Raw genomic sequence first — 16,295 nt, forward strand, 5'->3', positions numbered from 1 at the left:
TCCAGGTCGTGTATGTAATTTGTCGATCCTGGTGACTATGGGAGAAACTATGCGATCGATTAAAGGGAACCTGCGTTCTTAAACTATTGACATATTACGAAGGAAGCAACGCAAAGGGCATAAATGAGAAAGATGAAGGACGGACTCGATCAGCTCTCTTTTTAATCATGGATCGAGTAAGGAGCTACGTCAGTCATTGCTGACTGATTCGGACATTTTCGGGCTTTAGCAAACGAGCGGACTCGGCCCGAGTCAGCCAAAATTGTTGATTGGACCCAAATCACCTCACTATCATACGGAGCCTTAAGGTGTTTGGCTACTGAGTTACATAGTAAAGCTGAGATTTTGCGGGATATTGAATCTTATAACCATGTATTATTCAGTAACCAAAGGGCTTCTACTCCAACGGTATCCGATGTTGCCCTCCCTCCTTGATGTTGAGGGTTCAAGTCTCGTCGTGGACATAGGTGGATTTGAGGTGTAGATTAAGAGTAGGTTAGATTTGTGGTTTCAAAAAAAAAAAATGTATTATTTAGTAAATATTAAAATATTAGTTAAATTATATTAGAAAATATAGTTTTAGAAATTTTTAATGTTCACTTCTTCCTATTTAATAATTTTTTAGTCAATCCGTATAATACACGCAAATAGAAAATGGAAAATTTGTTTGTGTAAAATCGATGTATTTAAATGTGAAGGCATGGATACTAACATTGAAACAAGACATTCATATTTAATATTTTCGTGGACTTCTTGGGAACTGAGGTTTGGTCCAGAAACACGAATGTTGCAACGCAAGGCAATTAAAGCATTGCAAATCGTAATATGGCAACACAAGGCCTTTTTCCTTTTATATCTAAATGGGATAATCACTTAGGAGGGTAACTACCTCTTATCCGTGCTCACATATTGGCAACTTCTTCTTTTTTGCACATAATAAAGCAACTAACTTGTTTTAACTGTTTAAATTATACCAATATTACCAGCTAATACATGTTTTAACTGGTAACTCAAAGGGAAAATGACTACGGAGGGTAACTACCTCTTATCCGTGTTCACATATTGGCAACTTCTTATTTTTTGTACATAAGAAAGAAACTAACTTGTTTTAACTGTGTAACATCCCAAAAATCATGACCAAAAATTTCGTTTTTAATTTAATACTAAAACCATAATTGTCAAACCATTAATTTAATACTCCAGCATCGGGTATCGCCCGACATCAGGCCCCGCCTGGCATCGAGCCCCGCTCGGTATACAAATCTGTCTCTCTTAGGCCCCGCCTGTCTCCGGGGCCCGCCCGCTAAACACATACAATCATCTAACATGCTAACACATAAAGAAACATACTCTATTGTATCTCTGTCCTAAGAAACATACTCTGCTAAATAATGAGATACAGAACTTCGTCCGTACTCAGCTAGTTCCAACCAGAGCTTCAGCAGTGCAAGGTGAGTCTCCTCACTGTGTGAATGGGTCTAAGGCCACAATGCCAGCCCATGTAGTCTATGAGTAGGAAGACTCGGGGGTTAGCCCTAGGCATTGTTTGCTAGTATGTTCTTCCAGACCAAGGTCTGATGTCGGGCGGGTGCCTGAAGAATGTTTTCATGTTAGATTATACTTATTGTATGTGTGATACTTGTATGTGCCTGGTAAAGAGGTGAGTGTGGGCGAGCTCTCGTATCTCATCACTAGCTGAGTACGAACGATGTTCTATATCTCATTATTACCAGATATGTTTCTTAGGATAAAGATACAATAGAGTATGTTTCTTTATGTGTTAGCATGTTATAGGATTGTATGTGTTTAGCGGGCGAGCCCCGGAGACATGCGAGGCCTAAGGGAGACATATCTGTATACCGAGCGGGGCTCGATGCCAGGCGGGGCCTGATGTCGTGCGGGGCCTGATGCTGGAGTATTAAATTAATGGTTTGACAATTATGGTTTTAGTATTAAATTAAAAAAGAAATTTTTTGGTCATGATTTTTGGGATGTTACACAATTAAAACAAGTTAGTTGCTTTCTTATGTACAAAAATAAGAAGTTGCCAATATGTGAACACGGATAAGAGGTAGTTACCCTCCTAAGTCATTTTCCCTTTGAGTTACCGGTTAAAACAGATATTAGCCGGTAATATTGGTGTAATTTAAACAGTTAAAACAAGTTAGTTGTTTTATTATGTACAAAAAATAAGAAGTTGCTAATATGTGAACACGGATAAGATGTAGTTACCCTCCTAAATCATTTTCCCTATCTAAATTTTTCGTACCTTATTTTATGTTTTTCCGTTTTTAGAGTTGTTACTTTTGAGTTAAAAAAGATTTGTGGCATGAAGATACTAAAAAGTTTGAATTGAAGCTCACCTTAGTTTGTATCCCATAATTTTAAGGTTTTCTCATGGGTAAATTGCACAAAAAACATCATTTTTACACAGAAAATCGATTTTGACACCGTGTTATTTTTTGTGTCAATTTTGACACTGTGTTTTTCAATTTGTTACAATTCTGGCCACTTGACCGGTTAACCAGGTTACATGATGACGTGTCAGTTTTGATGACGTGACATGCTGACATTATATGATGACGTGTCAGTTTTGATGACGTGACATGCTGACATTATATGATGACGTGTCAAAATTGAATTTTTTTTTTCTCACAAAAAACACCAAGTTTTCATTTTTTTTCAATTTTGACACTAAGTTTAATTTTTTTCTTTCAACTTTGACACTATGTTTTTTTGTTCCAAATCGAACATCATTTTTTCCAATTTTGTTTAATGTTAACAATTTTCTATTTGAAACCGTATAAATATTTTTTAATACATTTAAACTGTTTAAAAATGTTTTTTTTATTTAAAAACCATAGTTTTGTATAAATACATTTTTTTTACACTCAAACCATATTTTTATATATAAATATATATTAGTTACCAAAGGGCTTCTAGCGCAGCGGTACCCGGTGTTGCCCTCCCTCCTTGAGGTTGAGGGTTCAAGTTCCGTCCTTGACTTAGGTGGATTTAAGGTGTAATTTAGGACTAGGTTAGATTTGCCGTTTCCAAATATATATATATATATATATATATATATATATATATATATATATATATATATATATATATATATATATATATATATATAAGTTATATAAAAATTGTATTTTATATTAAATATGCAACTTTAAAATGTGTTTGGAGGTTTGGAGGCGTGTAGTCGATCAAAACTTTAAAATGTAGTCGATCAAAACTCAGATATCAAGTTTGCAACCCATCAAATTTTTACATATTATTAGAAGCTTATGTTTAGTTTGATTCTCATGATATAACCAAAGGGCTTGTAGCCCAGCGGTATTCGGTGTTGCCCTCCCTCCTTGAGGTTGAGGGTTCAAGTCCCGTCGTGGACATAGGTGGATTTAAGGTGTAGTTTAGGAGTAGGTTAGATTTGTCGTTTCAAAAAAATAAATAAAATAACTAACGCTTTGAATGTAAGAAAATAAAACATTTTGTATTTAAATAAAAATGTGTTTTAAACGAAAAAAATATGTTTATACGGTTTAAAATGTAATAAAAAAATATATTTATACGGTTTCAAATGGAAAATAGACAAAATTAAACAAAATTTGATAAATGATGTTCGATTGAAACAAAAAAAAACATAGTGTCAAAATTAAAATAAAAAATTAAACTTAGTGTCAAAATCGAAAAAAAGTAAAAACTTAGTGTTTTTTGTGGAAAAAAAATCAATTTTGACACGTCAGCATATCATATCATCAAAACTGACACGTCATCATGCCACGTCAGCATGTAACATGGTTAACCGGTCAAGTGGTTAGAATTGTAACAAATTGGAAAACACAGTGTCAAAATTGACACAAAAAATAACACGGTGTCAAAATCGAATTTCTATGTAAAAAGAGTGTTTTTTGTGCCATTTACCAAAAAAATACGTTAGCACATAGAGAAAATACCACAGAAGCAAAAACACAAACATTTGGTGTGCATAATTATAAAACGATTGATTGCACATCCCCAGCAGGAAATCCAAACCAGAAAATTTATACGTATACATGTAAAGAGAATATTGATACTTTATCCAAAAAAAGCAAGATGAAATACAACCAGAGATAGAAGTACAGTAACACAAATGTGACTATATTATGTAACTGTCTATCACAAAAAGATGAAAGAACAAACGAAAATGTATAAAAACAATAATAAAACACAATTGATTGCATAAATTAGAAGGATTTAAGGTCTTACATGTGAATGAAGACGATATAGGAATGACGAACCAGAGGATATACGGTAGCACAGCAACAATGATAAATAGATGGAATTGTTTGGAAAATACCGGTTGCAAATATATATATATATATAACCGAGAAGAGAATGTGATCGTAGAAGTGATATGAAAATCACGTAAATGATTTTTTTTTTTTTCTGATTTCACGCATGGACAATTGGAGGATAGTTGTGTAATTTAAAACAAAGATAATTGAATTGAATGTAGATTCTTGTTTAAGTGTGAAAGAATTATAAATCTTTCAAATATGGAATTGAATCATTATTATGGAAATCTAATTCCTCTTATTTTGTTAGCCTAACGCGTTTTCTACCAGAATTTAGTTTCCAATTCCTTTTAATTCCATTGGAATGATACGAAACAAACACACCCTTATAAATTTCACCGATCCAATTGGTCTCACCACAAATATGTCAATAAGAGGTGTCTTATTAAGAGCACCACTGACAAATTGGATGCAAACAAACGTATTTGGACAATTTCATGAATCCTTATTAAAGAAAAATTAATGAAATTGAATCAACTAATGTGCAATGTTGGAAGTTGGAATTGTGCATAGACCATTGAAACCTATTTGATGCAATAATGAAGAACAAAAAGTGGGTTCATGCAATTCAATTCAATTTCTTAAGCAAATGTGGATGCAACCTTATCACTGCGTTGCAAACTCGCGAAACAATTTTGCTAATTGTTTCTCCAGAACGCTGGAAACGATCTATCATGACCCGATTCTTCACATTATGTGCAATAATGTGAAGAAATATGGCCACTTGTTCATCAATATCCATATGTCTACTTGTTCTTAACCCACCTAGTGTATGAAGCATGTCACACAACTTTGTGAAACATCTTCGGATCATCCTGAGATTTGATATGCACGTAGTGTCACTTTTGTAAGCGTATTTGTGCATTATTGATTGTCGATCCACATCCGACGATATGTTTTTTATACGTGGTTTACCTCCTCTGTATATTTGTAGTAGCTTGCACACCGTGATAAAAAACCATGTAATACTAGTCATAACTTTATTCCAAAATGTAACGACTATTTGACTTATCTTTTTTCTATGTTTGCTTCTAGTTAGACTAAGTCGTGCCATTTCCTGCTCATCTTCCAGAAAAGGAAAATTTTACAATTTAAAGACATAATAATTGACATTGTTGTGGATTTTAATCGTCAACAAATTTGAGTTTTAGTAGAAATTTGTTTGATTTTTGTCTCATCTTTTCCAAGAAAACAAACATAATGGCAAAAGGATTGAAAACAAAAAATCATGCAGGTAAAAAAAAAAAACACCACACAAGCAAAAACACAAACACTTGATGTGCATACTTCTACCTACAACTAGTACATGTTACCAACAGTAAATTTCAACCACAAAATTAACAATTACTTTACTTGAAGGCTTAATTGCAGTTACATCACATAAAAGAACACATAGTTGAATTGTAGTAGGATGTCAACAATGATAATTAAAGCATTCTCATTGATGCGATACTGCCGGCACAACAAATATCCAACGATTAAAAAAAAGCGGCCAACATGCGTTTAACAAACAATCACAAATTGAATAAAATATATATAAATGTTATTTGAAGAACGGTAGATGATTAATTCGGCATTTGCTTGACAATGAAAAGGATGAAACAAAGAATAGGAAGAACAACTAACCTCAGGCAACAAAGGTATCAGAGGCGCACAGCAAAAACGATCGGCAATTGAATTGTATTGTAGAACCGATCGAGATATGTAGATATATTGAGATACGATAATCGGGGAAAAGATAATGACAATCGGTTGTTTTTTTTTTTTTTTTTTTGATTTCACAAGCGTATAGATAATAGGAGGATATAGAATTGAATATAGATTCTTGATATGTTGGGAAAGAATTAGAAATCAATCAACTACAGAATTAAAATATGATTATGGAAATCCGATTCTATTCAATTGGTAAGCCAAACACGATAACTACGGGATTCTAGTTTCCATTTCCTTCACTTTCTTTAGGAATCCCACAAAGCAAACGCGCCCTTAGATGACAACACAGTTAAGTCTTTAAGTTGACACTGACCATGACCTATGAGAGAGAGAGAGAGAGAGAGAGAGAGAGGGGGGGTTATATCAGTAGAGTACATACTAAAAAACGAGTAAGACACAAAAATAAAACATTATGTGATCATCTAGTTGTACCTTTGACAAGAAAAGTGAATAGAATAATAGCAAGGAAAGACACGTATGTGGATGCCATTGTTGCAATGAGAATGAAGCTCTAATTGTGTTTTGGTGAGTATTAACACACTTAACTGCATGGTTTGGTATTTATAGTATTGAAATCGGTTGTAAATATTCAGTTACATTGGAATTTTTTTTTCTTAAAAGTATTTAATATGATGTTAAGGAAAGTATTTGGATTATCCGTTATTTAGGTAAAAACCAAATTAATAAGGAAAATCGATCAATTTAAAAGTTAAATGACCAATCAAGGATCGGTTACGATTGAGGAACCAATCAAGGAGGGTTACCACAATTTCCTCTTATACCCATGTTATATCCAATTATATCCATCTGAAATGATACTTTCACTTAATAACTTGATTCATTCATAACTTGATTCTTCATTTGAAATGTATGTTAATTAACTTGTATCGAAAGCTACAAATGTGTTATACCTCATATTTTCCCATATAATATCAATCTTTCAAATTCTTTACATGGTTACATTCCCTAGAGTATGATCGTTGAGATGATTATGCTATCGTTTCCGATTGTTTCTTATAAATGATGCGATTCTGTTTCAAATTTATTAACCATTTTGTGAATAAATAGATAAATGCATAAGCACGCTTATAGATTAAAAAATAAAAAAAAATAAAAACTAATAACTCGTTGTGGTAGCACATGGAATTTAATCGCAAGACACTGACAGTATTGAAAATGTCTGAGTTTCAACTCCGGACCTCCAATATGAAATTTCACTTATCAACGGATATCGTAAATAAATATGTTCTCTTAAATAAAAATTTAAAAAATAAAAAAATAAAAAAATAAAAAAATAATAAAAAAAAAAAAAATTGATCATTAAATAAAGTAAAACGACACCTATATAGTCGGTACGTATATCGGCGGCAACCATTCTTTTACAAAACGATTTCTATTTTTATCTTCAATCGATCACTTAGTTTTCTAAAATTTTAAAATACGGGTTCTTTTGAAAACTACTTAATAAAGAGAGAAAATAATACACCAACAATTGTAAGAATAGTTTATCAACAGAATAGAACACCTATAAAGAAACGAACCCACTCTCATGATTTAGTATGGCACTTTGCACAAGCGAAAGAATATGACTGAAAATGAGTGACAATTTGCGAGAGTTTTGATTGGGTTTTGCAGCTCCAATCCCATCTTATATATAAGATGGTTTTCGATCCTAATCATTAAATTGTTTTAAAAGATACAGAAAAAAATGGTAAGTATACAATAACTATACATATATACTCAATCATCTTACTAAATGTTACCTTTAAATTAAACCAAATATAAATTCATTAATCGCATTCAAGTTAGATGAGCCATGAGCGTTGCATATACATCAAGATGAAAAACTACATTGAAAAGCACATCCACAAATAAATATCATAAAATTTTAAAAGAAAGACATCACACACCAACAATTAGTTCATAATCAAATTCTTAAGAGTCGAGTATATATTATTCGTTTCATATAACTACACATCATGACTTCATTTGAATCCGTGAAAAGGGTACATACGTACAGCTACAAGCAAGGAAAAAGGTAGCACAAGATCTGCAACTGGCTCCTCTTCAAAAGCGGTGGTGATGCGGATGTGGTCTGTGTGGTGGTGGCGGGGGAGGGTGGTGATGAACCGGTGGTGGATGGTGGTGATGAACAGGAGGAGGTGGCGGATAGTGGTGATGAACAGGAGGAGGTGGCGGATAGTGGTGATGAACTGGGGGAGGTGGCGGAAGGTAGATATGAACAGGAGGAGGGTGATGATGATGAGGAGGTGGAGGAGGATGGTGGTGGTTGTGAGGTGGTGGTGGGTGGTGGTGTCCTGGTCTATGCATCTCTCTCATATTGTTTCTGTTTCTAGGGGTTTTGTAAAGGTGTAAAGTATGAAACTAAGAAAAAGCATTGGAGTATTTAAAGGGTGGATCTCTCAGGAGACGATGAACGAAGATTGACTCTTCAGCTTTTCTTAACGTGGTGGTTTATCTAAAAAAACAAAAGAAATTCAAACCGTGTACAAATCTAAGATCCACGTGTCAATCATTAATGGAAAATGCATTTACTTAGTTTGTAAATTTATGTTCATGTCTGACACGTGCTGCACTGTTATATGGACACGTGGTTGTGTTGCATCCCTTCACGTCATCCATTTCTGTCAGATCTGGTCGACATCTGAGTTTTTTTCAAGGAAAAAGAGATATTTTAATAATCTACGATCGAGAATACAAATATCAAATTCAAAGAGAGGATAAAGAAAAAAAATTAATAGATTGTATAGTATATTATTTTATATAAATAAAAATCAAAAAAAGAAAAATATCTATATAAGTTTTGTAGTTAATTTGCTAATTGTTTAATAACTTCATGATAAAATTGTAAAAATATGTATTTTTTTTTTTTTTGAGGTTTTTATTTAAATCCTAATTTTTTTGCATCGCCGGTTCTTTTGAACTATTTTTTATAGTTTTAATCATTCATAAAATTAAAAAGATTAAAATACTCTCTCTCTCTCTCTCTCTCTCTCTCTCTCTCTCTCTCTCTCTCTCTCTCTCTCTCTCTCTCTCTCTCTCTCTCTCTCTCTCTCTCTCTCTCTCTCTCTCTCTCTCTCTCTCTCTCTCTCTCCAGTTGAAGGAAAAAAAAAAACATTGGTGTAATGACCTACAAATCCAAAGTAAAATTTTCATTTTTATTTCAGCCAAAATATTGATACAATTTATTTCAAACATTCCAAAACATCGTTAATTAAAACATTTATCAGAGTTCATCTCAAAATCATTTATTGTGGAAATCATAGGTGTGTGCATTGCGATCAATCCAAGCCCTTCTTTTCCAGATCGATGATACTTGAAACAATAAACAAAACTGTAAGCACAAAGCTTAGTAAGTTCCCCAGAGCATAACTCACACAATTCACATAACCACATAATCCATACTAGCTATAACAGCTACATAAATCATATCAATCACATAAGTCATATCAATCATATAAGGCATATCAATCACATAAGCATATAAGGATGTTGTGGGCTCCTCCCAGAGTCTTACTCTAGGATGACATGGGCTCCCCCACATGGTCTCACACCTATGTGTCATGGGCTCCACTCATGGTCTTTACTTGGAAAGTCATGGGCTCCCCCACATGGTCTTACATCCAAGTGCCATGGGCTCACCCACATGGTCTTACATCCAAGTGTCATGGGTTCCCCCACGGTCTTTCATGCAGATATCGCATAGACAAATAGCATAACATATAACATATAACCTGATGGGTTTTGAGCATTCTAACACTCCTAAAGTGTACATGCAACCCTAGAAACCTTGGATCTATGTTTTGTCTAAGACACATGCAAATAATCCTTTTCCAAGGTTTACTTCCTAACTAGCATACTATGGAGCATATGAATCGTAAAACTAGTAGAAGTACTTACCATTTTGTTGCTTGGATTCCTTGATAACCTTGTAAGCCTAGCACCTCAAGTGTGATGCCTCAAATGTCTCACACAACACCAAATACACTTAGGAAGACTTAGAGAGAAATGAACACTTCTTGAAATCGGCTATGTCCTCACTCTTATGCATAGTGACCGATTTTGGTGAACAAGATGATCCTTATATATTGTGTTACAATTAGGGTTACACCATGTAAACCCTAATTGTCATGACCTTTCATTTCCCTGATTCATGGGTTATGTAACCACCATGGAGCATCCTATGGGTTTTAACCCAACTTGATAATCCATGGAGCATTGGCCCACTATATAAGTTATAGATGATTTACACAATCAACTCATATATTTGATTAGTCTTCTTTTGATCACATAATTAATTCTAAATTAATTCTTGACCAATACTAATTAAATATTATTATTATTATTAATATATTAGAACTTATAGTATATTACTAAGCCATAAGTGTCTTATTTCTCTCATTTAGTCTATCCAAGTGCATGATGCCATGCAACCCAAATGGACCATGTCGGGTCGGGTCAAGTACATACCAAATATAGTTATGGACTTAGACACTATATACAACAGTCTCCCACTTGGATAAGTCTAATAACTATAGTTGCAAGTATGACTTCAAGAACTGATCAGCAATTGTAGCTCTTTCAAGGTCTCTCGGAACTGAGATGATGATGATATGCCATTTTAGATAAGTGATCATATAATCCTCTGCTCTCAAGATATTAGTCGGACAAACACATGGAACATGGTCTTACTTATTGTCCAGCATTTGTTTCTCTATCTCTGATTTGTTTCGACATAGAACTAAATTGAACACATCAATTAGGTTCTGACCGAGCCCGGTACATTAGTCAAAACCAAATCATCGAGGGGCCCAGATATCACTTCTAATTCTAGAAGGAACATATAAACTTCGACTCATATGCATGTACTGACTACTTGTTGAATTATGCACAAAAGCACGTTTTATAACATCGACTTACCAATGCATTTTCGTACAATCAATGGATAACCAAATCATATCTCTAGGTTTGAAGATTTATATGATATTATCGTCTCACGATCACTCGAGATAAATTCCATGAAGTGATGCAAGTGAGAGTGGTTTGAATCCAATACTCTGGCCTATGAGTACTCATGAATGGTGCAGCAACCACTGCTATGTCTAATGCACATTAGGCAAATCATACAAGCCAAATTCATGACAATCTTAAATCAATACATACTTCCAAAGTTTGACTGACTGTGCAGAGTTTGAATAATAACATAATTATTCAGGAAGTCAAAACATGCAAAATTGAAATCATAGTAAACGATTAACATAGGATAGTAACACTTTACTCATAAATAAATAACAAATTTTATTTAATCATCAAATGTTAATTACATTTTACAAGTTCCAGAAAACTATCTAATCATTAAAACTAATATCATCCTTCAGCCCTATGCGCCTCACATGTTGTAGATGCTTAACCCTACCCAATCCCTTTGTGAGGGGATCTGTTGGGTTCTCATCCGATGATACCCTCTTTACTACAAGGAGTCCTTCTTCTATTTGATGTCTGATGAAATGGTATTTTATGTCAATGTGCCTAGATCTTTCGTGATCTATTGGCTCCTTAGCTAAAGCAACCGCACTTTCATTGTCACAAAAAATTTCCATTAGCTCCTTTATAGATGGTACAACTCCAAGGTCTCTGATGAAGTTATTTAGCCATATTGCCTCCTTTGCTGCCTCACAAGTTGAATTAGCTACTATCTCCTACTTGAAACTTTTCCAAGTAATTGTCCCTCCATTGAGGATAAAAACCCAACCTAACTGAGAGCGGAAATTATCCCTATCAGTCTGAAAGTCAGCATCGCTATATCCTTCCACTCTCAAGTCATCACTGCCACCGAGGGTAAGGACCTAGTCATTAGTCCTCCTCAGATACTTGAGAATGTTCTTTACCGTAGTCCAGTGAGCCTTGCCAAGGTTTCCTTGATATCTACCAACCAAGCTCAAAGCAAAGGCCACATTAGGGCGAGTACAAGTCATAGCATACATGATGGAGCTCACAACGGAAGCATATGGTATATGACTCATCTCTGCTATCTCAGCCTCTATAGTCGGACTCTGAGTCTTACTCAGCTTGGCATTACTCTGAATAGGTAATTCCCATTTCTTGGAGTTTTGCATGCTGAACCTCTTCAGCACCTTATCCAAGTAGGTACTTTGACTAAGTCAAATTACTCTCTTACCCCTGTCTCTCAATATCCTTATTCCTAGGATATAGGTAGCCTCTCCGAGGTCCTTCATAGTGAAACACTTCCCAAGCCAGGACATAATCTCTTGCAAGGTTGAGATTTCATTTCCTATGAGTAGTATGTCATCCACATACAACATATGCTCCCACTAGCCCTAACATATACACATGACTCATCCTCGCTCCTTGAAAATCCAAACTCTTTGACTTTCTAATCAAAGCAAAGATTCCATCTGCGAGATGCTTGCTTTAGTCCATAAATGGATTTCTCAAGCTTACAGACTCTATTAGGGTATTTTTCATCAACAAAACCCTCTGGTTGAGCCATGTAAACATCCTCAGCCAGCTTTCCATTAAGGAAAGCGGTTTTGACATCCATTTTCCATATTTCATAATCATGAATGCAGCTATGGCCAGTAAAACCCTAATAGACTTAATCTTCACTACTGATGAGAAGGTCTCATCATAGTCAACTCTCGGAGTTTGAGTAAAGCCCTTCGCTACCAGTCGCGCTTTGTAAGTGTGTACCTTCTCATCCATGTCGGCCTTCTTCTTGAAGATCCACTTGCACCCAACTGTCTTATGACCTGGTACATTGTCAACCAAGTTCCAAACTCGATTGTCATACATGGACTGAATCTTGCTGTCCATAGACTCCTTCCATTTTGCAGACTCAGGGCCTGCCATGGCTTCCTTATAACTATTAGGTTCATCCAAATCTATCAGTGTACTATCACTGATAAATGTATCACCTTCAGTAGTGATATGATAACCATAATAAAATTCAGGTATATTCCTCACTCTAGTGGAATGCCTTGGAGGTTCAGACTTATCTATCGGCTCAACAAGAGTTTCCTCCTCAGGTTGTTCGATAGTATTTGAGGTTCCTTCACCAATTGACTCTTGAAGTTCTTCAAGGTCAATTTTCCTCCCAATGTCCCCCTGGCTTATAAATTCTCTCTCACAAAAGACTCATCTTCTTGCTACAAAGACCACATTATCATTGGGTCTATAGAAGAGTTAACAAAAGGATCTCTGTGGGTAGCCGTTGAAAATACACCTCTCACATCGAGGTTCAAGCTTTTCATGAGTCTCACGCCTCACGAAATCTTCACAACCCTAAATCTTGATGTGGTCTAAATTGGGAACTTTCCCAATCCATATCTTGTGGGGTGTTTTGGCAACCTTTTTAGTAGGGACTAAATTAAGGATATTGGTGGCAGTCTCTAAGGCATACCCCTAGAAAGAGATTGGTAATGAAGTTTGTTACACCCCAAAACCGAGAACGGCGGACTACGTTCTGGGGTGGAGGACGTCATGTACAGTATCATTACAATTACATAATAGTAAAAACAAGAAACAACAACCATTTCATATATATAGTGATAATAATTACAATTGTGTTCTGCACAGTTAATAGACACCAAAAGTATAACAAAAATAAAAGATGAGTCTTGTATATGATCCATCTTCTCCAAAAGTTGCCCTGTACCTATCTATCTTTGACCTGAGGATACAAGTTATTTTGAAAATGAGTATCAACATAAAGCTGGTGAGTTCATAAGAATTTAGTGTCGTTGTAGTATAAAAGTGTTTGCAAACTTATAGTATAAGAGCTAAAATTTGTATTTATGAGTAGTAGAAATCCCTAGAAAATCCTATATTTTCCAGAAAAGTACATTTGTAAGTCAATCCTTTGAGTGTGTAAAAGTATTATCTTTGAAACCGTCAATTGTATAACTGTAGTAATAGTACTCAAGTGAGTAATATGGCTGAAGAAATGTTATGCTTGCTAACAGTAGTAGTGTTGTAACTTTAGTTAGTAGTAGATCTTTAATTAATTCGGGATATTAGTTTAGACTTTAAGTCTTAGTGTATTTATTTGGATATAGGTGTAACTGCTCATGTGACCAACTGTAAAGTAGTAGAGTGTCTGATGACCTTCCCAGTCATGCGTAGTGAAGTAATGTAGTGCCAACCCTGGCCTAGTCGGCTCGGACTGTAGTTAACAGTCGGGATGTAATAGTTTCAGTTCCGTATAGATCTATACATATAGTGTTGCTTTCCTTTTGGGAAGCCCTGGTCACATGGTGTAAGTGCAGTAGAGTACCTTATAGAGAGATAGTGTGATATACTTTGTATTAGTGAATTTTCTTATGCTTTAGTATAGTAAGTAGAGTGTTCTCTTATACTCGCATTAGCTTGTAGTATTAACAGATATAGTGAGTATAGTAGTAGTAGAGGTAACGAGCAGTAGCCTTAACTATACCTATTATAGTTAACTACAGTATGTGAATTCCTGCCTCTGATCAACAAAGGTAATGAATAAAATGAAAACTTTCATATCTAACACAAATATATATGATATATAACTAAGAATTCAACGACAGTTGTACGTACAACCAGTACCCCAAGACCACATCAAACAAGAACGGGAAGTAAGGCGAGCTATCGGTCCTAAGTCCTTCAACTCTTACTTATATAAATATATTAGTGTGTGTGTATATATATATATATATATATATATATATATTTATATAGGAAAGTAGTATAAACGTAGTTTTGAAAGTAGTTTAACAACAATTTAACCTTAAAAACGCATTTGATAATTAGTTAAAACAGTTTTATCGATAAGTATCTAAAAGTGTAGAGAAATCTCTTTTTGATGAAAAAAATGTAAATCACATATGATTTGATAATAAAACATGTAGTATTGTACTTGTATCTCACCCCCCCCCCCCTAAAACATGTAAAAACATTTAGAAAGGTTCATTAAGGGGTATGAACTCACCTGCAATGAGTGGATCGGGTGGAAGGGTCGGGTGAACGTTTGGTGTTAAGTAAAGACTTGTACGCCCTTTATGACCCTAGTAACATATGAAGACATATGTTTACAAATAATTAGTGATTTAAACCCTAATTAAACACATATAGGCATCCAAATGTGATTAAAGGTCTTACGGTTGAGTGCTAGGAGGCTAAAGGTTTGCAAGGATAGAATATATGACTTCACCATGGAGTTTACTCTTGTAAAACTCACCTTAAGTGAGTTTACGGTTAGGGGACCTCATCCCCCATGAGTTTACGGCCGTAAACTCATGGGAGGAGTGTAAGTGAGTGGTTTCAAGCCTTTGGTAATTCTAGAAGTGGTTCTAAGGTAGTATACAAGGGTATAGGGGTGTTTAAGGGTCCAAGAGTGTACTCCCTTGGAGTTTACGGTCCAAAGACCACTCCTTGGGAGTTTACGGTAGTAAACTCTTGTACACCTCCAATCTTTGATTCTAAGGCTCTTGGCTCAATTCTAACATGTTCTAGTAAGGGTATAAGGCTCTTTAGGGGACTTCAACTTTCATTTGACATGGTTTAGGGAGTTTACGGTCTAAGAATATGCTTGGGCCATAAACTCTATTTTACCCCTCAAATGTTGATGTCTAGGTGTTCCAAGTCCGAAATTTAAAGTCCCTAAGCCATATCTTAAGTCTAAATGGGGTTTGGAAGTGTTTTGGGCTTGATTTACAAGCTTAGAGGGTGTTTACGGTCTAAGCATGTGCTTGGACCGTAAACCCTCTTTCAAGCCCTAAAAATGGATGATTCAAGGCCCAAACACTTCTAGGTTAAGTCTAAATCTAGATTCTAGGCTTAAGGGGAAGAAATTTGACACTTTTGGCCACTTTTTAGGGGTTTACGGCCTAAGGATGTTCTTAGGCCTCTTTACAGCCTTTATGTTCGATTTTTGGGTTAATACAACCATAATTGATGTCTAGAACAATTTAGGGTAAGAGATCTTACATTTTGGAGGCGGAAACTCACGGATTTGAGGCGAAAACGAACTTGAAGAGAGAGAGAGAGAGAGAGAGAGAGAGAGAGAGAGAGAGTGTGTGTGAGAGAGAGAAAGTGTGTCTAGAGTGGTAAAAGGTTTCTATGGAGTGTCCACCCTCCCTTATATAAGGCTTGGGTGTTGTACCCGGTATACGACTACCCGATACTCATGTTTAACGAGGTTTAAACTGTTTACCCGGTTAAATGGTTGTAATT

This window comes from Lactuca saligna, chromosome 6 (assembly GCF_052625555.1).
Source record: "Lactuca saligna cultivar CGN05327 chromosome 6, ASM5262555v1, whole genome shotgun sequence".
In the NCBI taxonomy this organism is placed as follows: Eukaryota; Viridiplantae; Streptophyta; class Magnoliopsida; order Asterales; family Asteraceae; genus Lactuca; species Lactuca saligna.